Genomic DNA, 23,433 nt, shown 5'->3' on the forward strand with positions numbered 1-23,433 from the left:
CTATGTTCTAGGTCCCAAGCTTTGTGGCTGAGTGCTAGGTACCAAGCTTTGTGGCTGACTGCTAGGTCCCAAGACTTGTAGTTGCGTTCTAGGTCCCAAACTTTGTGGTTGAGCGCTAGGTCCCAAGCTTTGTGGCTGAGTGCTAGGTCCCAAGCTTTGTGGCTGAGTGCTAGGTCCCAAGTTTTGTGCTGAGTGCTAGGTCCCAAGCTTTGTGGCTTAGTGCTAGGTCCCAAGCTTTGTGGCTGAGTGCTCGATCCCAAGCTTTGTGACTGAGTGCTAGGTCCCAAGCTTTGTGGCTGAGTGCTATGTCCCAAGCTTTGTGGCTGAGTGCTAAGTCCCAAGTTTCGTGGCTGAGTGCTAGATCTCAAGCTTTGTGGCCGAGTACCAGGTCCTAAGCTTTGTGGCTGCGCTCTAGGTCCCAAGCTATGTGGCAGAGTGTTAGGTCCCAAGCCATGTGGGCGAGTGCAGCTTTGGGGCTGCGTTCTAGGTCAAAAACCTTGTAGCTGAGTGCTGGGTCCCAAGCTTTGTGCCCGAGTGCTAGGTCCCAAGCTTTGTTGCTTAGTGCTAGGTGCCAAGCTTTGTGGCTTAGTGCTAGGTCCCAAGGTTTGTGGCTGAGTGCTTGGTCCGAAGCTTTGTGGCTGAGTGCTTGGTCCGAAGCTTTGTGGCTGAGTGTTAGGGCCCAAGTTTTGTGGCTGAGTGCTAGGGCCCAAGTTTTGTGGCTGAGTGCTAGGTCCTGAGCTTTGTGCCTGAGTGCTAGGTACCGAGCTTTGTGCCTGAGTGCTACGTCCCGAGCTTTGTGGCTGAGTGCTACGTCCCGAGCTTTGTGGCTGAGTGCTACGTCCCGAGCTTTGTGTCTGAGTGCTAGGTCCTAAGCTTTGTGGCTGAGTGCTAGGTCCCAAGCTTTGTGGCTGTGTGCTAGGTCCCGAGCTTTGTGGCAGAGTGCTAGGTCCCGAGATATGTGGCACAGTGCTGAGGCCCGAGTTTTGTGGCAGAGTGCTAGGTCTCGAGCTTTGTGGCTGAGTGTGTGTCCCGAGCTTTGTGGCTGAGTGCTAGGTCCCGAGCTTTGTGGCTGAGTGCTGCGTCCCAAGCCTTGTGGCCGAGTGCTAGGCCCCAAGCTTCGTGGCTCAGTGCTAGGGCCCAAGTTTCGCGGCTGAGTGCTAGGTCCCAAGCTTTGTGGCTGAGTGCCAGGACCCAAGCTTTGTGGCTGAGTGCTAGGTGCCAAGCGTTGTGGCTGAGTGCTAGGTCCCAAGCTTTGTGGCTGAGTGCTAGGTCCCGAGCTTTGTGGCAGAGTGCTGAGTAACGAGCTCTGTGGCAGTGTGCTACGTCCCAAGCTTTCTGGCTCAGTGCTAGGTCCCAAGCTTTGTGGCTGTGTCCTACGTCCCACGCTATGTGGCTGAGTGCTGGGTATTAAGCTTTGTGGCTGAGTGCTAAGTCCCAAGTTTCGTGGCTGAGTGCTAGGTCCCAAGCTTTGTGGCCGAGCGCCAGGTCCCAAGCTTTGTGGCTGCGCTCTAGGTCCCAAGCTATGTGGCTGAGTGTTAGGTCCCAAGCTTTGTGGCTGGGTGCTAGGTCCCAAGCTTTGTGGCCGAGTGCCAGGTCCCAAGCTTTGTGGCTGCGCTCTAGGTCCCAAGCTATGTGGCAGAGTGTTAGGTCCCAAGCTATGTGGCCGAGTGCTAGGTCCCAAGCTTTGGGGCTGCGTTCTAGGTCCCAAACCTTGTAGCTGAGGGCTGGGTCCCAAGCTTTGTGCCCGAGTGCTAGGTCCCAAGCTTTGTTGCTTAGTGCTAGGTGCCAAGCTTTGGGCTTAGTGCTAGGTCCCGAGCTTTGTGGCTGAGTGCTAGGTCCCGAGATATGTGGCAGAGTGCTGAGGCCCGAGTTTTGTGGCAGAGTGCTAGGTCCCGAGCTTTGTGGCTGAGTGTGTGTCCCGTGCTTTGTGGCTGAGTGCTAGGTCCCGAGCTTTGTGGCTGAGTGCTGGGTCCCGAGGTTTGTGGCTGTGTGCTAGGTCCAGAGCTATGTGGCTGAGTGCTAGGTCCCGAGATTTGTGGCTGAGTGCTAGGTGACGAGCTTTGTGGCTGAGTGCTATGTCCCAAGCTTTGTGGCTGAGTGCTAAGTCCCAAGCTTTGTGGCTGAGTGCTAGGTCCCGAGCATTGTGGCAGAGTGCTAGGTCCCGAGCTTTGTGGCTGTGTGCTAGGTCCTATGCTTTGTGGCTGAGTGCTAAGTCCTAAGCTTTGTAGCTGAGTGCTAGGGCCAAAGCTTTGTGGCTGAGTGCTAGGTACCAAGATTTGTGGCTCAGTGTCAGCCCCAAGCTTTGTGACTGAGTGCTAGGTCCCAAGCTTTGTGGCTGAGTGCTAGGTCCCAAGTTTTGTGGCTGAGTGCTAGGTCCCAAGCTTTGTGGCTGAGTGCTAGGTCCCGAGCTGTGTGGCTGAGTGCTAGGTCCCAAGCCTTGTGGCTGAGTGTTAGGTCCCAACCTTTGTGGCTGAGTGATAGGTCCCAAGCTTTGTGGGTGAGTGCTAGGTCCCAGGCTATGTGGCTGAGTGCTAGGTCACAACCTTTGTGGCTGCTTTCTAGGTCCCAACCTTTGTGACTGAGTGCTATGATCAAAGCTTTGTGGCTGCATTCTAGGTCGCAAGCTTTGTGGCTGCGAGCTAGGTCCCAAGCTTTGTGGCTGCGAGCTAGGTCCCAAGCTTTATGGCTGAGTGCTAGGTCCCTAGTTTTGTGGCTGAGTGATTGGGCCAAAGTTTTGTGGCTGAGTGCTAGGTCCTGAGCTTTGTGCCTGAGTGCTAGGTCCCAAGCTTTGTGGCTCTGTGCTAGGTCCCGGGCTTTGTGCCTGGGTGTTTCGTCCCAAGCTTTGTGGCTGAGTGCTACGTCCCGAGCTTTGTGTCTGAGTGCTAGGTCCAAAGCTTTGTGGCTGAGTGCTAGGTCACAAGCTTTGTGGCTCTGTGCTAGGTCCCGAGCTTTGTGGCAGAGTGCTAGGTCCCGAGATATGTGGCAGAGTGCTGAGGCCCGTGTTTTGTGGCAGAGTGCTAGGTCTCGAGCTTTGTGGCTGAGTGTGTGTCCCGAGCTTTGTGGCTGAGTGCTAGGTCCCGAGCTTTGTGGCTGAGTGCCAGGACCCAAGCTTTGTGGCTGAGTGCTAGGTGCCGAGCGTTGTGGCTGAGTGCTAGGTCCCAAGCTTTGTGGCTGAGTGCTAGTTCCCGAGCTTTGTGGCAGAGTGCTGAGTAACGAGCTTTGTGGCAGAGTACTACGTCCCGAGCTTTGTGGCTGAGTGCTAGGTCCCAAGCTTTGTGGCTGTGTCCTATATCCCAAGCTATGTGGCTGAGTGCTAGGTTCCAAGTTTGTGGCTGAGTGCTAGGTCACAAGCTTTGTGGCCCTGTGCTAGGTCCCGAGCTTTGTGGCCGAGCGCCAGGTCCCAAGCTTTGTGGCTGCGCTCTAGGTCCCAAGCTATGTGCCTGAGTGTTAGGTCCCAAGCTTTGTGGCTGAGTGCTAGGTCCCAAGCTTTGTGGCCGAGTGCCAGGTCCCAAGCTTTGTGGCTGCGCTCTAGGTCCCAAGCTATGTGGCAGAGTGTTAGGTCCCAAGCTATGTGGCCGAGTGCTAGGTCCCAAGTTTGGGGCTGCGTTCTAGGTCCCAAACCTTGTAGCTGAGGGCTGGGTCCCAAGCTTTGTGCCCGAGTGCTAGGTCCCAAGCTTTGTTGCTTAGTGCTAGGTGCCAAGCTTTGGGCTTAGTGCTAGGTCCCGAGCTTTGTGGCTGAGTGCTAGGTCCCGAGATATGTGGCAGAGTGCTGAGGCCCGAGTTTTGTGGCAGAGTGCTAGGTCCCGAGCTTTGTGGCTGAGTGTGTGTCCCGTGCTTTGTGGCTGAGTGCTAGGTCCCGAGCTTTGTGGCTGAGTGCTGGGTCCCGAGGTTTGTGGCTGTGTGCTAGGTCCAGAGCTATGTGGCTGAGTGCTAGGTCCCGAGATTTGTGGCTGAGTGCTAGGTGCCGAGCTTTGTGGCTGGGTGCTATGTCCCAAGCTTTGTGGCTGAGTGCTAAGTCCCAAGCTTTGTGGCTGAATGCTAGGTCCCGAGCATTGTGGCAGAGTGCTAGGTCCCGAGCTTTGTGGCTGTGTGCTAGGTCCTATGCTTTGTGGCTGAGTGCTAAGTCCTAAGCTTTGTAGCTGAGTGCTAGGGCCAAAGCTTTGTGGCTGAGTGCTAGGTACCAAGATTTGTGGCTCAGTGTCAGCCCCAAGCTTTGTGACTGAGTGCTAGGTCCCAAGCTTTGTGGCTGAGTGCTAGGTCCCAAGCTTTGTGGCTGAGTGCTAGGTCCTGAGCTGTGTGGCTGAGTGCTAGGTCCCAAGCCTTGTGGCTGAGTGTTAGGTCCCAACCTTTGTGGCTGAGTGATAGGTCCCAAGCTTTGTGGGTGACTGCTAGGTCCCAGGCTATGTGGCTGAGTGCTAGGTCACAACCTTTGTGGCTGCTTTCTAGGTCCCAACCTTTGTGACTGAGTGCTATGATCAAAGCTTTGTGGCTGCATTCTAGGTCGCAAGCTTTGTGGCTGCGAGCTAGGTCCCAAGCTTTGTGGCTGCGAGCTAGGTCCCAAGCTTTATGGCTGAGTGCTAGGTCCCTAGTTTTGTGGCTGAGTGATTGGGCCAAAGTTTTGTGGCTGAGTGCTAGGTGCTGAGCTTTGTGCCTGAGTGCTAGGTCCCAAGCTTTGTGGCTCTGTGCTAGGTCCCGAGCTTTGTGCCTGGGTGTTACGTCCCAAGCTTTGTGGCTGAGTGCTACGTCCCGAGCTTTGTGTCTGAGTGCTAGGTCCCAAGCTTTGTGGCTGAGTGCTAGGTCACAAGCTCTGTGGCTCTGTGCTAGGTCCCGAGCTTTGTGGCAGAGTGCTAGGTCCCGAGATATGTGGCAGAGTGCTGAGGCCCGAGTTTTGTGGCAGAGTGCTAGGTCTCGAGCTTTGTGGCTGAGTGTGTGTCCCGAGCTTTGTGGCTGAGTGCTAGGTCCCGAGCTTTGTGGCTGAGTGCCAGGACCCAAGCTTTGTGGCTGAGTGCTAGGTGCCGAGCGTTGTGGCTGAGTGCTAGGTCCCAAGCTTTGTGGCTGAGTGCTAGTTCCCGAGCTTTGTGGCAGAGTGCTGAGTAACGAGCTTTGTGGCAGAGTACTACGTCCCGAGCTTTGTGGCTGAGTGCTAGGTCCCAAGCTTTGTGGCTGTGTCCTATATCCCAAGCTATGTGGCTGAGTGCTAGGTTCCAAGCTTTGTGGCTGAGTGCTAAGTCCCAAGTTTCGTGGCTGAGTGCTAGGTATCAAGCTTTGTGGCCGAGTGCTAGGTCCCAAGCTTTGTGGCCGAGTGCTAGGTTCCAAGCTTTTTGGCTGATTGCTGGGTCACAAGTCTAGTGGCTGAGTGATAGGTCCAAAATTTTGTGGCCGAGTGCTAGGTCCCAAGCTTTGTGGCTGAGTGCTAGTGCCTAAGTTTCGCGGCTGAGTGCTAGTGCCCAAGTTTCGCGGCTGAGTGCTAGTGCCCAAGTTTCGCGGCTGAGTGCTAGGTCGCAAGCTTTGTGGCTGAGTGCAAGGTCCAAGCTTGTGGCTGTGTTCTAGGTCCCAAACTTTGTGGTTGAGTGCTAGGTCCCAAGCTTTGTGGCTGAGTGCTAGGTCCCAAGCTTTGTGGCTGAGTGCTAGGTCCCAAGCTTTGTGGCTGAGTGCTAGGTCCCAAGCTTTGTGGCTGAGTGCTAGGTCCCAAGTTTTGTGGCTGAGTGCTAGGTCCCAAGCTTTGTGGCTGAGTGCTAGTTCCCAAGCTTTGTGGCTGAGTGCTACGGCCCAAGCTTTGTGTCTGAGTGCTAGGTCCCAAGCTTTGTGGCTGGGTGCTAGGTCCCGAGCTATGTGGCTGAGTGCTAGGTCCCGAGCTTTGTGGCTGAGTGCTAGGTCCCGAGCTTTGTGTCTGAGTGCTAGGTCCCGAGCGTTGTGGCTGAGTGCTAGGTCTTGAACTTTGGGGCTGAGTGCTAGGTCTTGAGCTTTGGGGCTGAGTGCTAGGTCTCGCGCTTTGTGGCTGATTGCTAGGTCCCAAACTTTGTGGCTGAGTTCTAGGTCCCAAGATTTGTGGCTGAGTGCTAGGTCCCAAGCTTTGTGGCTGAGTCCTAGGTCCCAAGCTTTTTGGTTGTGTGGTAGGCCCCAAGGCTAGTGGCTGAGTACTAGGTCCCAAGCCTTGTGGCTGAGTGCTAGGTCCCAAGCCTTGTGACTGAGTGCTAGGTCCCAAGCCTTGTGGCTGAGTGCTAGGTCAAAACCCTTGTGGCTGAGTGCTAGTGCCCAAGTTTCGCGGCTGAGTGCTAGGTCCCAAGTTTGTGGCTGAGTGCCAGTTCCCAAGCTTTGTGGCTGTGTTCTAGGTCCAAAGCTTTGTGGCTGAGTGCTAGGTACCAAGCTTTGTGGCTGAGTGCTAGTTCCCAAGCTTTTTGGCTGCATTCTAGGTCCCAAACTTTGTGGCTGAGTGCTAGGTCCCAAGCTTTGTTTCTGAGTGCTAGGTCCCGAGTTTTGTGGCTGAGTGCTAGGTCCCAAGCTTTGTGGCAGAGTGCTAGGTCCCAAGCTTTGTGGCTGAGTGCTAGGTCCCAAGCTTCGTGGCTGAGTGCTCGGTTCTAAGCTTTGTGGCTGAGTGCTAGGTACCAAGCTTTGTGGCTGAATGCTAGTTCCCAAGCTTTTTGTCTGCATTCTAGGTCCCAAACTTTGTGGCTGAGTGCTAGGTCCCAAGCTTTGTTTCTGAGTGCTAGGTCCCGAGTTTTGTGGCTGAGTGCTAGGTCCCAAGCTTTGTGGCTGAGTGCTAGGTCCCAAGCTTTGTGGCTGAGTGCTAAGTCCCAAGTTTCGTGGCTGAGTGCTAGGTCACAAGCTTTGTGGCCGAGTGCCAGGTCCCAAGCTTTGTGGCTGCGCTCTAGGTCCCAAGCTATGTGGCAGAGTGTTAGGTCCCAAGCTATGTGGCCGAGTGCTAGGTGCCAAGCTTTGGGGCTGCGTTCTAGGTCCCAAACCTTGTAGCTGAGTGCTGGGTCCCAAGCTTTGTGCCCGAGTGCTAGGTCCCAAGCTTAGTTGCTTAGTGCTAGGTGCCAAGCTTTGTGGCTTAGTGCTAGGTCCCAAGCTTTGTGGCTGAGTGCTTGGTCCGAAGCTTTGTGGCTGAGTGCTTGGTCCCAAGCTTTGTGTCTGAGTGCTAGGGCCCAAATTTTGTGGCTGAGTGCTAGGTCCCGAGCTTTGTGCCTGAGTCCTAGGTCCCGAGCTTTGTGCCTGAGTGCTACGTCCCGAGCTTGGTGGCTGAGTGCTACGTCCCGACCTTTGTGTCTGAGTGCTAGGTCCCAAGCTTTGTGTCTGAGTGCTAGGTCCCAAGCTTTGTGGCTGAGTGCTAGGGCCCAAGCTTTGTAGCTGAGTGCTAGGTCCCAAGCCTTGTGGCTGAGTGTTAGGTCCCAACCTTTGTGGCTGAGTGCTAGGTCCCTAGTTTTGTGGCTGAGTGCTAGGTCCCAAGTTTTGTGGCTGAGTGCTAGGTCCCAAGCATTGTGGCTGAGTGTTAGGTTCCTAGCTTTGTGGCTGAGTGCTTGGTCCCAAGATTTGTGGCAATGTGCTAGACCCCAAACTTTGTGGCTGAGTGCTAGGGACAAAGCTGTGTGGCTGAGAGCTAGGTCCCAAGCTTTGTGGCTGTGTGCTAGATCCTGAGCTTTGTGACTGAGTGCTAGGTCTCGAGCTTTGTGACTGAGTGCTAGGTCCCGAGCTTTGTGGCTGAGTGCTAGGTCCAGAGCTTTGTGGCTGACTGCTAGATCCCGAGCTTTGTGGCTGAGTGCTAGGTCCAGAGCTTTGTGGCTGAGTGCTAGGTCCCGAGCTTTGTGGCTGAGTGCTAGGTATCGAGCTTTGTGGCAGAATGCTGAGTAACGAGCTTGGTGGCAGAGTGCTATGTCCCGAGCTTTGTGGCTGAGTGCTAGGTCCCAAGCTTTGCGGCTGAGTTCTAAGTCCCAAGCTATGTGGCTGCATTCTAGGTCCCAAGTTTTGTGGCTGCGAGCTAGGTCCCAAGCTTAATGGCTGAGTGCTAGGTCTCAAGTTTTGTGGCTGAGTGCTAGGTGCCAAGCGTTGTGGCTGAGTGCTAGGTCCCAAGCTTTGTGGCTGAGTGCTAGAGCCCAAGCTTTGTGGCTGAGTGCTCGGTCCCAAGCTTTGTGGCTGAGTGCTAGGTCCAAAGCTTTGTGGCTGAGTGCTAGTGCCCAAGTTTCGCGGCTGATTGCTAGTGCCCAAGTTTCGCGGCTGAGTGCTAGGTCGCAAGCATTGTGGCTGAGTGCAAGGTCCAAGCTTGTGGCTGTGTTCTAGGTCCCAAACTTTGTGGTTGAGTGCTAGGTCCCAAGCTTTGTGGCTGAGTGCTAGGTCCCAAGCTTTGTGGCTGAGTGCTAGGTCCCATGCTTTGTGGCTGAGTGCTAGGTCCCAAGCTTTGTGGCTGAGTGCTAGGTCCCAAGTTTTGTGGCTGAGTGCTAGGTCCCAAGCTTTGTGGCCGAGTGCTAGGGCCCAAGCTTTGTGGCTGAGTGCTCGGTCCCAAGCTATGTGGCAGAGTGCTAGCTCCAAAGCTTTGTGGCTGAGTGCTAGGTATAAAGCTTTGTGGCTGAGTTTTAGGGCCCAAGCTTTCTTGCTGAGTGCTAGGTCCCAAGCTTTGTGGCTGGGTGCTGGGTCCCGAGCTTCGTGGCTGAGTGCTACGGCCCAAGCTTTGTGGCTGGGTGCTAGGTCCCAAGCTTTGTGGCTGGGTGCTAGGTCCCGAGCTATGTGGCTGAGTGCTAGGTCCCGAGCTTTGTGTCTGAGTGCTAGGTCCCGAGCGTTGTGGCTGAGTGCTAGGTCTTGAGCTTTGGGGCTGAGTGCTAGGTCTCGCGCTTTGTGGCTGATTGCTAGGTCCCAAACGTTGTGGCTGAGTTCTAGGTCCCAAGATTTGTGGCTGAGTGCTAGGTCCCAATCTTTGTGGCTGCGTTCTTGGTCCCAAACTTTGTGGCAGCGTGGTAGGTCCCAAACTTTGTGGCTGAGTGCTAGGTCCCAAGCTTTCTGGCTGAGTCCTAGGTCCCAAGCTTTTTGGTTGTGTGGTAGGCCCCAAGGCTAGTGGCTGAGTGCTAGGTCCCATGCCTTGTGGCTGAGTGCTAGGTCCCAAGCCTTGTGACTGAGTGCTAGGTCCCAAGCCTTGTGGCTGAGTGCTAGGTCAAAACCCTTGTGGCTGAGTGCTAGTGCCCAAGTTTCACGGCTGAGTGCTAGGTCCCAAGTTTGTGGCTGAGTGCCAGTTCCCAAGCTTTGTGGCTGTGTTCTAGGTCCAAAGCTTTGTGGCTGAGTGCTAGGTACCAAGCTTTGTGGCTGAGTGCTAGTTCCCAAGCTTTTTGGCTGCATTCTAGGTCCCAAACTTTGTGGCTGAGTGCTAGGTCCCAAGCTTTGTTTCTGAGTGCTAGGTCCCGAGTTTTGTGGCTGAGTGCTAGGTCCCGAGTTTTGTGGCTGAGTGCTAGGTCCCAAGCTTTGTGGCTGAGTGCTAGGTCCCAAGCTTTGTGGCTGAGTGCTAGGTCCCAAGCTTCGTGGCTTAGTGCTAGTTCCCAAGCTTAGTGGCTGAGTGCTAGGACCCAAGCTTTGTACCTGAGTTCTATGTCCCAAGCTTTGTGACTGAGTGCTAGGTTCCAAGCTTTGTGGCTGAGTGCTAGGTCCCAAGCTTTGTGGCTGAGTGCAAGATCCCAAGCTTCGTGTTGAGTGCTAGGTCCCAAGGTTTGTGGCTGAGTGCTAGGTCCCAATCTTTGTGGCTGAGTGCTAGGTCCCAATCTTTGTGGCTGAGTGCTAGGTCCCAATCTTTGTGGCTGAGTGCAAGGTCCCAAGCTTCGTGTTGAGTGCTAGGTCCCAAGCTTCGTGTTGAGTGCTAGGTCCCAAGCTTCGTGGCTGAGTGCTAGGTCCCAAGCTTTGTGGCTGAGTGCTAGGTGCCAAGCTTTGTGGCTGAGTGCTAGGTCCCAAGCTTTGTGGCTGAGTGCTAGTTCCCAAGCTTAGTGGCTGAGTGCTAGTACCCAAGCTTTGTGGCTGAGTTCTATGTCCCAAGCTTTGTGGCTGCGTGGTAGGTCCCAAACTATGTGGGTGAGTGCTAGGTCCCAAGCTTTGTGGCTGAGTGCTAGGTCCCAAGCTTTTCGGCTGAGTGCTAGGTCCCAAGCTTTGTGGCTGCGTTCTAGGTCCCAAGCTTTGTGGCTGCGTTCTAGGTCCCAAGCTTTGTGGCTAAGTGCTATGTCCGAAGCTTTGTGGCTGAGTGCTATGTCTCGCGCTTTGTGGCTGAGTGCTAGGTCCTAAACTTTGTGGCTGAGTTCTAGGTCCCAAGCTTTGTGGCTGAGTGCTAGGTCCCAAGCTTTGTTTCTGAGTGCTAGGTCCCAAGGTTCATGGCTGAGTGCTAGGTCCCTAGCTTCGTGGCTGAGTGCTAGGTCCCAAGTTTTGTGGCTGAGTGCTAGGTCCCAAGCTTTGTGGCTGAGTGCTAGGTCCGATGCTTTGTGGCTGAGTGCTAGGTCCCAAGCCTTGTGGCTGAGTTCTAGATCCCAAGCTTTCTGGCTGAGTGCTAGGTCCCAAGCTTTGTGGCTGCATTCTAGGTCCCAATCTTTGTGGCTGCGTGGTAGGTCCCAAGCTTTGTGGCTTTCCACAAATGGTAATAGAGAGGCCACTGCATGGCAACATGATCCATTTACTCATGACAGAGGCTTGTCTTTTTTTTTCTTTCTTTTTTTTGTCATCAGTCTACTGACTGGTTTGATGCGGCCCCCCACAAATTCCTTTTGTGTGCTAACCTCTTAACATCTGAGGTCATCAGTCCCCTAGGACTTAGAGCTACTTGAACCTAACTAACCTAAGCACATCATACACATCTATGCACGAGGCAGGATTCAAACCTGTGACCATAGCGGCCGCGCGGTTCCAGACTGTAGCGCCTAGAACCGCTCGGCCACTTGGGCCAGCATAAAACATCATATCTCCAGCATTGCTGCGGTTGGAAAAAAACCCTGCAAGAACGGGATCGACGACGAATGAAGAGAATGATTCACTGATGGCCATCAGCAAATGTCAGCGTATGAACCATTCAACGAAACATCATCGATAAGGTGTTTCAGAGACGAAGGACCAGTCGTGTACCCTTGATGACAGCACGACACAAAACTTCACACATCGCCCGGCAACACCGAAATTGGACTGTTGATGACTGGGAACATGGTACCTGTTCGGAGTAGTCTTGTTTCAAATTGTATTGAGCGGATGGACGTGTACAAGGGTATGGAGACAACCCACGAATCCACAGACCCTGCATATCACCAGGAAATTGTTAAAGCTTGTGAAGGCTCTGTCATGGTGTTGGGTGTGTGCAGTTGGAGTGATATGGGTCCCCTAATACAACTAGATACAATTCTGACAGGTGACACGTACGTAAGCATCCTGCCTGGTCACCTGCACCCATTCGTGTCCATCACGCATTCCACCGGACTTGTTCAATTCCAGCAGGACAATGAGAAACCCCTTTTTTTTATCATCAGCCTACTGACTGGTTTGATGCGGCCCACCACGAATTCCTTTCCTGTGCTAACCTCTTCATCTCAGAGTAGCACTTGCAACCTAGGTCCTCAATTATTTGCTTGATGTATTCCAATCTCTGTCTTCCTCTACAGTTTTTGCCCTCTACAGCTCCCTCTAGTACCATGGAAGTCATTCCCTCATGTCTTAGCAGATGTCCTATCATCCTGTCCCTTCTCCTTATCAGTGTTTTCCACATATTCCTTTCCTCTCCGATTCTGCGTAGATCCTCCTCATTCCTTACCTTATCAGTCCACCTAATTTTCAACATTCGTCTATAGCACCACATCTCAAATGCTTCGATTCTCTTCTGTTCCGGTTTTCCCACAGTCCATGTTTCACTACCATACAATGCTGTACTCCAGACGTACATCCTCAGAAATTTCTTCCTCAAATTAAGGCCGGTATTTGATATTAGTAGACTTCTCTTGGCCAGAAATGACTTTTTTGCCATAGCGAGTCTGCTTTCGATGTCCTCCTTGCTCCGTCCGTCATTGGTTATTTTACTGCCTGGTAACAGAATTCCTTAACTTCATTGACTTCATGACCATCAATCCTGATGTTAAGTTTCTCGCTGTTCTCATTTCTACTATTTCTCATTACCTTCGTCTTTCTCCGTTTTACTCTCAAACCATACTGTGTACTCATTAGACTGTTCATTCCGTTCAGCAGATGATTTAATTCTTCTTCACTTTCACTCAGGATAGCAATGTCATCAGCGAATCGTATCATTGATATCCTTTCACCTTGTAATTTAATTCCACTCCTGAACCTTTCTTTTATTTCCATCATTGCTTCCTCGATGTACAGATTGAAGAGTAGGGGCGAAAGGCTACAGCCTTGTCTTACTCCCTTCTTAATACGAGCACTTTGTTCTTGATCGTCCACTCTTATTATTCCCTCTTGGTTGTTGTACACATTGTATATGACCCGTCTCTCCCTATAGCTTACCCCTACTTTTTTCAGGATCTTGAAGAGGTTGCACCATTTTATATTGTCGAACGCTTTTTACAGGTCGATGAATCCTATGAATGTGTCTTGATTTTTCTTTAGCCTTGCTTTCATTATTAGCCGTAACGTCAAAATTGCCTCTCTCGTGCCTTTACTTTTCGCAAAGACAAACTGATCGTCACCTAACACATTCTCAATTTTCTTTTCCATTCTTCTGTATATTATTCTTGTAAGCAGCTTCGATGCATGAGCTGTTAAGCTGATTGTGCGATAATTCTCGCACTTGTCAGCTCTTGCCATCTTCGGAATTGTGTGGATGATGCGTTTCCGAAAGTGAATAGTCGTTTTGTTGCCACTTCCCCTAATGATTTCAGAAATTCTGATGGAATGTTATCTATCCCTTCTGCCCTATTTGACCGTAAGTCCTTCAAAGCTCTTTTAAATTCCGATTCTAATACTGGATCCCCTGTCTCTTCTAAATCGACTCCTGTTTCTTCTTCTATCACATCAGACAAATCTTCATCCTCATAGAGGCTTTCAATGTATTCTTTCCACCTATCTGCTCTCTCCTCTGCATTTAACAGTGGAATTCCCGTTGCACTCTTAATGTTACCACCGTTGCTTTTAATGTCACCAAAGGTTGTTTTGACTTTCCTGTATGCTGAGTCTGTCCTTCCGACAATCATATCTTTTTCGATGTCTTCCCATTTTTGCTGCAGCCATTTCGTCTTAGCTTCCCTGCTCTTCCTATTTATTTCATTCCTCAGCGACTTGTATTTCTGTATTCCTGATTTTCCCGGAACATGTTTGTATTTCCTCCTTTCATCAATCAACTGAAGTATTTCTTCTGTTACCCATGGTTTCTTCGCAGTTCCCTTCTTTGTACTAATGTTTTCCTTCCCAACTTCTGTGATGGCCGTTTTTAGAGACGTCCATTCCTCTTCAACTGTGTTGCCTACTGCGCTATTCCTTATTGCTGTATCTATCGCGTTAGATAACTTCAAACATATCTCATCATTCCTTAGAACTTCTGCATCCCACTTCTTAGCGTATTGATTCTTCCTGACTAATGTCTTGATCTTCAGCCTACTCTTCATCACTACTATATTGTGATCTGAGTCTATGTCTGCTCCTGGGTACGCCTTACAATACAGTATCTGATTTCGGAATCTCTGTCTGACCATGATGTAATCTAATTGAAATCTTCCCGTATCTCCCGGCCTTTTCCAAGTATACCTCCTCCTCTTGTGATTCTTGAACAGGGTATTCGCTATTACTAGCTGAAACTTATTACAGATCTCAATTAGTCTTTCTCCTCTTTCATTCCTTGTCCCAAGCCCCTCCTCTTGTGATTCTTGAACAGGGTATTCGCTATTACTAGCTGAAACTTATTACAGAACTCAATTAGTCTTTCTCCTCTTTCATTCCTTGTCCCAAGCCCATATTCTCCTGTAACCTTTTCTTCTACTCCTTCCCCTACAACTGCATTCCAGTCGCCCATGACTATTAGATTTTCGTCTCCCTTTACATACTGCATTACCCTTTCAATATCCTCATACACTTTCTCTATCTGTTCATCTTCAGCTTGCGACGTCGGCATGTATACCTGAACTATCGTTGTCGGTGTTGGTCTGCTGTCGATTGTGATTAGAATAACCCGGTCACTGAACTGTTCACAGTAACACACCCTCTGCCCTACCTTCCTTTTCATAACGAATCCTACACCTGTTATACCATTTTCTGCTGCTGTTGATATTACCCGATACTCATCTGACCAGAAATCCTTGTCTTCCTTCCACTTCACTTCACTGACCCCTACTATATCTAGATTGAGCCTTTGCATTTCCCTTTTCAGATTTTCTAGTTTCCCTACCACGTTCAAGCTTCTGACATTCCACGCCCCGACTCGTAGAACATTATCCTTTCGTTGATTATTCAATCTTTTTCTCATCGTAACCTCCCCTTTGGCGTCCCCTCCCGGAGATCCGAATGGGGGACTATTCCGGAATCTTTTGCCAATGGAGAGATCATCATGACACTACTTCAACTACAGGCCACATGTCCTGTGGATACACGTTACGTGCCTTTAATGCAGTGGTTTCCATTGCCTTCTGCATCTTCATGTCGTTGATCATTGCTGATTCTTCCGCCTTTAGGGGCAATTTCCCAGCCCTAGGACAAGAGAGTGGCCTGAACCTCTATCCGCTCCTCCGCCCTCTTTGACAAGGCCGTTGGCAGAATGAGGCTGACTTCTTATGCCGGAAGTCTTCGGCCGCCAATGCTGACTATTTATCAAAATTTAGGCTGTGGCGGCGATCGAACTCGGGACCGAAGACTTTTTGATTATGAATGAACGCTACCCCTAGACCACGGGTACCTCTTGTCTTACAGGTATCTAATATGTTTCTCCCTTTTTGCTTTGTGTTCGATGTATTTGTCGCTGATCTCAGAAGTTGTTTCTCTTAGTATATATTGCTTTTTAATTATAATAAAGTGTGTCAAATGGTGAATAATGTGTACTTACAACCCTGGGCCAGTCCTTTCACATGTCTGATTTTGGTTAAGCCGCACTCTAAGGGGTCAAATTTCGTGGAGTATGAGTAATTCCGCTGACGTGTATCCCTTATCAGAGTCGGACTAGCTCTTCTTGTCACAATAAATCGGCAACATAGACATCCGGCTGCAGTAGTGTTCTACACTTTTTGTGGTTGTACGTAGTTTATGCATTTTTATATCCTTTCTTTTTTGTCTTATCTGACCTGTATATTTTACATACGTTCTTAAGGTCCGCATTGTAAACTACTTATATGCAGAATGAAATTTTCACTCTGCAGCGGAATGTGCGCTGATATGAAACTTCCTGGCAGATTGTGAGCTGGACTGAGACTCTAATTCGGGACCTTTACCTTTCGCGGGCAAATGCGGGAACTATAGGATGCATGTTGGAGAGAAAGCAGCGGTCACAGTCAGATTTTACACTTTAACAGGATGTAATAATACATTTAATTTTAGCTATCATTACAAGACTGGCAGGTCTTTCTGTATCTCTTGGGAGCTGGTGTAGTTTAGAGAGACTTGTACTTTGTTCACATTAACTGCTTTGTTCATTAAGACGAGACTACTCCCATTTCTGGTTTGGTTGCAATGACTTCCCCTGAAGTATTTTTAAGGCTTGTCTCTCGTTATGTTACGGAGCACAAAATTCACGTTTGTAGCTTAAAACACTTTAGCACCTGAAAATCGGTTAATTATATATATATTATAAAAATGTAAATATGCAAGTATAGAAGTATGTTCCACATCTCCTACTAAACAACTGTACCGTTTTCAACCAAACTTAGTATACGTTTCACTTTACGTTTGGAAACAAATGCTGTTGTGGTAAGAACCAGGTACGTATCAAACGGGTAGGAGTGGGGGGTGGAAAAGAAGTGCAGCTGACGACGAGTGAAACCCCATACTTTATTCATCCAGTACCTGATAATGAGAGCACTTAGTGACTTGTAACAAACCTTACAGCTAATTTCAAACGTTTACGAAACTTTCTCTCCCTGACAACCCCCATACAGTGATGACAGGCAGAAACTTTATGGCTTACTACATTTTGCCCAAACATGCAGCAAAACTGCCACATCAGGCATGAAGTTTTAATTTATGACGTCTTCATTACTAACTATTCGTATCACACTTTACAGACGACATAAGAAAGCAAGTGTTGACAGATGTGAAAATTACCGAACCATCAGTTTAATAAGCCACAGCTGCAAAACACTAACACGAATTCTTTACAGACGAATGGAAAAACTAGTAGAAGCCGACCACGGGGAAGATTAGTTTGGATTCCGTAGAAATATTGGAACACGTGAGGCAATACTGACCTTACGCCTTATCTTAGAAGAAAGATTAAGGAAAGGCAAACCTACGTTTCTAGCATTTGTAGACTTAGAGAAAGCTTTTGACAATGTTGACTGGAATACTCTCTTTCAAACTCTAAAGGTGGAAGCGGTAAAATACAGGGAGCGAAAGGCTATTTACAATTTGTACAGAAACCAGATGGCAGTTATAAGAGACGAGGGGCATGAAGGGCAGGCAGTGGTTGGGAAAGGAGTGAGATAGGGTTGTAGCCTCTCCCCGATGTTATTCAATCCGTATATTGAGCAAGCAGTAAAGGAAACAAAACAAAATTTCGGAGTAGGTATTAAAGTCCATGGAGAAGAAATAAAAACTTTGAGGTTCGCCGATAACATTACAATTCTGTCAGAGACAGCAAAGGACTTGGAAGAGCAGTTGAATGGAATGGACTGTCTCTTGAAAGGAGCGTATAAGATGAACATCAACAAAAGCAAAAGGAGGATAATGGAATGTAGTCGAAGAAAGTTGGGTGATGCTGAAGGAATTAAATTAGGAAATGAGATACTTAAAGTAGTAAAGGAGTTTTGCTATTTGGGGAGCAAAATACTTGATGATGGTCGAAGTAGAGAGGATATAAAATGTAGACTGGCAATGGTAAGGAAAGCGTTTCTGAAGAAGAGAAATTTGTTAACATCGAGTATTGATTTAAGTGTGAGGAAGTCATTTCTGAATGTATTTGTATGGAGTGTAGTCATGTATGGAAGTGAAACATGGACGATAAATAGTTTGGACAAGAAGAGAATAGAAGCTTTCGAAATGTGGTGCTACAGAAGAATGCTGAACATTAGATGGGTAGATCACATAACTAATGAGGAAGTATTGAATAGGATTGGAGAGAAGAGAAGTTTGTGGCACAATTTGACCAGAAGAAGGGATCGGTTGGTAGGACATGTTCTGAGGCATCAAGGGATCACCAATTTAGTATTGGAGGGCAGCGTGGAGGATAAAAATCGTAGAGCGAGACCAAGAGATGAATACACTAAGCAGATCCAGAAGGATGTAGGTTGCAGTAAGTACTGGGAGATGAAGGTGCTTGCACAGGATAGATTAGCATGGAGAGCTGCATCAAACCAGTCTCAGGCCTGAAGACCACAACAACAACAAGCATTGAGCTGCGTGAAAACGAAACTGCAGAGATACAGTTTAACTATGTGTACAAGTATGTGTAAAATATGAGAAATATGTTAAATTATGCGAAATGTAAGTGAAATATGGTTCCTGGGAAAGCCACGGGTAAAAAGTTCCTTCTGAACACCTGGATCGATTTCAACTAAACTTGGTACACATACTACTTATTACCTGGAAAGAAATACCCTGAGGCGAGAACCGGCAGTCTCCTATTGGTTTAGTGGTGATAGTGGAGAGATAATGGAGGAGGAATAGATGAACACAGACAGGGAGACGAGGAAATGGACAGGATGGACAGATGAAATGGGCAAAATGGACAGGAAGGGAATTGGAGGAGATGGACAGAGAGGGGAGAGAGGAGGAGATGGATAGAGAGATGGGCATAGAGTGGGGCGAGAAGGAAAGTGTCAGAGAGAGGAAAGAGGAGACAAACAGAGAGGAGCGAAGAGGGCGGGGAGGCGATTCAAAAGGTGAGAGCGAAGAGGAAATGGACGTGGGAGGGCTAAGGAGGAGGTGAGCTATTAGAAGATTGGAAAAAGTACAAATCCGGGCAGTAGAAGATACTCAGCTAGTAGTAGATACTGTAGAATATTATTCAGGTGCCATGTGTTTCTCATTACATACACTGATGCGAAAACTGGGCCTGTATTTATTCATTCCGAGACGATTGAAAGCGGTTTTAAGTGCCTACTGTTGTTCTACTCCATTTTAGGCATGCTAATGTGTCGTGTTTTTTATGTTTCTATGTTTATGTCCATCCCATGTAAGTTGTCCACGAATTTCACTTTATGGGAAATGAGATTTTCTGTCGATTAAATAGCACGCTCTATGAAATCAACAAAGGAGCAGACGATTGGACTGTTTCTGCTGTTTTATTTTAATATTGTTTCTAGGTTAAAATTCGATGAACGCATGAGAGACCAGTGCGAAAACTGGCCTGTTATTTGCCAATTTTCTGCTCACGTTCTTCTATTGTTTTACTTTTTCGAGAAAACAGGCTGAGAAAATTGCACGGTTTCTCCCGTTTCCAGATTTGTGCGAATTTTGTTTGAATTCTTAGAGGGAGTGCGTCCCAAGATTCTTTAGTAATTCAGAAATGACAGTGTCTGCCCCTTGTGTCGTATTGTTTTTTAGTCTAGAACTGTGTCTCGGAATTAATTAATTCTTGTGTAATAAGTGAAGTCTGTAGGTGAGTGAAATAGAGAATTTCTCGACAGATTCTTGAAAAGGACCCAGTTCAAACGATTGGAGAACTGTGGTCCATTTCCTAAGATTTTTCCTTGTTGATGAGTGCTAGTTTTCCACTAGGATTTTTTGAAGCATAAATTTTGCGAAATCAGAATTCACTTGAGTTGTAATTACGATGTTTACTTAAATACTTCATCCTGATTTGTCTGATGGCTTTTTATATCACTTTTTACTTCGTAAAAGTAGTTGCTTTTCTTTGTTATATTTTGGACGGAACTTTTTCTTTCGTGCAGTGATTCAATACGTTCTTATATATTTAAAGGGCCTCCCAAGAGCCGGGTGCCCCTTATCTTGCTGTCTTGCAGTATCTCCGAACATATTCTACGACAGTACTATCCAGAAAGTCTGCCTCATCACTTTAAAACTTTTCCATTATATTTTAAAATTGTAAAAGCTTTTGAGCTGGTTTTATCTTCCGTGGTATATTTGTATTCCGAGGCACATGACCTGATAGCACCCCTCGTATCGTTGCAAGTCAGACTGAAGGTGATTATTCCCACTTACTTGGTACATCAGGGCAGGTATTACTTGGTTCACACTGCCACTGAGAAACAGTTTTGTTGACGTGAAAGATAATTTCTTTTTCTCTCAAGATGTTGCGTACTTGATACTGCGCAACACGCTTAAGAGATACGAAAATTGAAATATTCAACTCTTTTGCGCAACACGTGCACAACATTGAAAACGAAAGGTGCTTTGATAAACGTACCTTTAGTAGCAACGAGATCCCAAAATCAGATCGATGGTGTCTAGATCACACAGTGGAAGACAAGATAGAGTTTACAGAGAAACGAGACCGAAATAATTCACAGTTAAAAGAGCAAAATACCAGGTATTTCTAGTGAAAAGTGAAAGAGATAATGGATAAGATTACAAGTCAAGGAAACTAAGAAGTCTTATAATAAGTATGGAAGATATAAATAGGGACACAACAAAAATGAATAATAACGTGTGTTGCACGGATAGAGTGACGAGCGTTCACAAGTTGGCCAGAAGTTTCGCCAGCTGGAGAAGAGCTTTCGACAATAAATACTCGCCTAGAGTACGTGGTTTACCACCTGTTTCCCGGCGGCACTTGCTCTCTGCGCGACTTGTGCGCCGGAGTCGTGTAGCGGCGGAAGCGGGCGAAGCGCCGGCGGCTTGATCCGGCGAGGTGTCCGCTGGGACGCCGGCAGAGCACCGAGGCACCGGCACGGCAGATGTGCGGCCGCTCCCAACCTCAGACCATCGAGGAATGGCCAAGCGAACAAAGCCTGCCGCATCTCCTTCCATTGCAACGCAACGGTCGAGTCATTAAAAGTTTTTAAACAATTTTTAAAAGTCCGGCTGAGATAAGGCTAGCGGGGAGAGATACATAACAAATGTCTGTTAAATCAAAAGACGATTTACGTGGCTATAATAGGTGACAAAAAAGGAGGGCCTACATTTCTATGCTCACTCCTCAGAGTAACTGAAGCTCGGTCTTTCATAAATTGCCATTTAACACCGACGCAGACCACCTCACTGTGAGAAATTTGGCCCAGGGGAGGGGGGAGGGGGGGGACACACCAAAATTGAAGCGATAGACGTCAGTTTTTACGGGCGTCCGAGTGTATTAAGTCCAAAATAGGAAAATATTCCAGTTAATAAGGGTTGAGAAAGCTACTAACGGATAGGACAGAAAATTTTCCAGGAAAGCCAAAATGGTAGAAAGCTATTCGCACCAAAGCCTTAACCACAAGACGAGCGTTTGTACGGTGCCGCGTAAAATGTGCATGCCTTCACCAGCCGGCCGGAGTGGCCGAGCGGTTCTAGGCGCTACAGTCTGGAGCCGCGCGCCCGTTACGGTTGCAGGTTCGAAGCCTGCCTCGGGCATGGATGTGAGTGGTGTCCTTAGGTTAGCCAGGTTTAGGTGGTTCTAGGGGACTGATGACCTCAGAAGTTAACTCCCGTAGTGCTCAGAGCCATTTGAACCATTTTTTCGCCTGAACCAAAGAACGGACTGCGCTCAAACCGAAAGAACACACGCCCAATAGCTGCAATTCTGAGCTCGATCCCGTTGTGGGCGGACGCCAAGCAGCTGGCAGAAAACACCCGAGCCAGACGAACCGTGAGTTTCAGCGGTGGCTCGAGTGGGAAGGCTGCTGTGTAGAGACGGGGAAACTCGTACATTCTTGGGAAACAGCTCAATGCTGATCACTCTTTTTTAGGAGCCATTTTTACTCGTCCACCGTTCATTTGTGCATGGTATTTGGTTCTTACGAAAAATTGAAAATTAGTAGCATAGGTGACTGGAGATGGAAAGCGCCAAAGGAGGGGAGGGAAGGGGAATTCAGAGCTTTTATTCATTACAGAATTCTCACACACTTGTGGAAATTAGTTTGGTGATCCTGCAAATCCCCTTGTTTAGACAACTCAACGTTATGTGGCTGATGGAAGTGAAATTATATAAGGTGGCGCACGAAAAACCGGCCCGGGTACAGACTGCTCGCCAATTACGCACGGTTTGTTAACCGCTACGAGGAGAACAGATGAACATGTAATAATTAGGCAGTAAAGAAATGACTAGTAAGCCAATGCAAATGACATCCTCGAAATAATAAATGACAATTGGTGGGCGACAATGAGCAGTGTGGTACTCGGGGCCGATTTTTCGTGCGTCACCATGTACCACTGAAATATTACTGTATGATTTATCATATTATCTTCACAAAATACGACACCAGACACTCAATTATGGGGCGTGGTCTTCGTCCGGTTGTAAGTCGCTCTGTCCTCAATAACAATGAACATGCTGTTTGACCTCGGATTGCCGCGCTGAGTGGCCACATGGTCTGGGGCGTCGTGTCACGGATTGCGCGGCTCCTCCCGCCGGAGGTTCGAGTCCTCCCTCGGGCATGGGTGTGTGTGTTGTTCTTAGCATAAGTTAGATTAAGCAGTGTGTAAGTCTAGGGACCGATGACCTCAGCAGTTTTGTCCCTTAGGAATGCACACACATTTGAACGTTTTTTGACCTCGGATTAAAAAAAAGTCGGGAAATGGCCACTAATGTGTGCCGTGCCGACTTCCTTTGCATGTATAATAAGAAACAAATCTTGCCTTTTTACAAGTGTTTCTTCTGCTGTTTATCGAAATAGTGAAGTAAGCTGATGTTCCCTTTCGTTACTTGAAAAGATGTATGTATTACATAGCACGTAATTTTTATCTACTTTAAGCAATTATAAGTTGCTGGGATGTCACAAAGACATTTCCATTAGCGGTCGTGGACGCTGAATAGAATACAAAAAGAACCAGAGGTCCAGAGTTCAAGAAAGGTTTGAAACAGATCTAGAATGGGCGTGCGCAGCGAACGAAACGAAAAAACGAACTAACTATGAGCAGTCAGCAGTGCAACTGCGACGAGTGGGCACGCGAAGGAGAGTCCAGCCCAGAGGGGCCGAGACATAGACCGAGACGGGAACGGGAGCGAGGCTGGAACGAGACCGGCCGAAGTGTCGATGCGGGAACGAGATCGACCTTTTCCCGTTCCCGGGAACTGTAAGTAGAAAGCCGCGACCAAAGTGAACTACAAAAGACTGTTCCTTAGAATTCTTTCCTCACTTCTTCCGTTCATCTTGGTGAACCGTTAGTTCGCGAACGACTCATCTCTACTGCTGTGTCCGCCCCTCAGGAAAAGCCGGCAAAGCTGAGTGAGGGAAAGGGGAGGGGAAATGGCGCTGCCGCCCTCAGCCCGCACGCTCAGCCTGCCCGTGCCCTCTGGTGAGCGACGAGACAGACTGCGGACCGCCCCGCTACTCGCCAGAGGCAGCGTGGGCGCCGCGCTGAACGCGACCGAGGCGGGTTCCTCCTGAGGCCAGCCAAGCACGTCCTCGTGACTGCAGCGGTGACAGCTGCTGCAAACAGACTCACGACCGGTCATCATCAATAATACTCACATTCGTGGGTTAACAGTTTGTGTGCGAAATGCAAACGGTAAAACAACACAGGCCTGTAATTTTCGTCAGTTCTCCAAGGAATAAGAAGTTACATCTGCCTTGTCTCAGAAAGCTATCTTAAACCCGGTGCTTCCGTACGAGCTGCCAATTACACGCGCCGTAGCACAGACAACTTAAGTGAAAGAGGACGTACAATTTTATATTAAGAACTGCCACAGCTCACTGACATCCCAGCAACAACTTCTTCAGGCCAAATCATCTTTGTGATGTGGCAGATTCTTTTATGTGTTTGTCTAATTTTGTTTGTCTGCTGTCGATGTATTATGCTCGCAGTAAAAGGTCGTAACAACATAATACAATTGTCTCTGATAGTGCTGTTAAAAGAATTACTCTTTGTTGCGCGTATGAAGAGTCTTGGGAGAGGCGGCTGGATATTTTTAGCAACTCTTCATGCATGAGATTGCAGGTTCGAGTGTTGTTGTACACGTCTCTTACCGTACACGTCGCATTCAATCTGAAACAATTCTACTGTTTCAATACTTCCAAAAATACTAATAAAGATCGTGACGCTCACCTTTGTTCTCATGAAATAATAACGGTTTATTCCGTCTCTTGTACAGTTTTCCACATATCATCAAAAGAAGCGAACAGAAAACTCTAGTTACCCTTAGTTAAGAGTAAACCACAGAGAGAGTAATATTCCGAGTCAACGACATACAGGGTGTTACAAAAAGGTACGGCCAAACTTTCAGGAAACATTCCTCACACACAA

The 23,433-nt window shown here is 48.5% G+C and overlaps 1 protein-coding gene across 1 annotated transcript in view; it reads right to left on the reverse strand.

Moving 5' to 3' along the window:
* The window catches only part of LOC126327189 (NAD(+) hydrolase sarm1), a 1,227,458-nt gene that overhangs the window by 1,093,482 nt on the left and 110,543 nt on the right, over positions 1–23,433 (reverse strand). The window lies entirely within an intron of this gene.

Source organism: Schistocerca gregaria, chromosome 1 (genome assembly GCF_023897955.1).
Source record: "Schistocerca gregaria isolate iqSchGreg1 chromosome 1, iqSchGreg1.2, whole genome shotgun sequence".
Classification (NCBI taxonomy): Eukaryota; Metazoa; Arthropoda; class Insecta; order Orthoptera; family Acrididae; genus Schistocerca; species Schistocerca gregaria.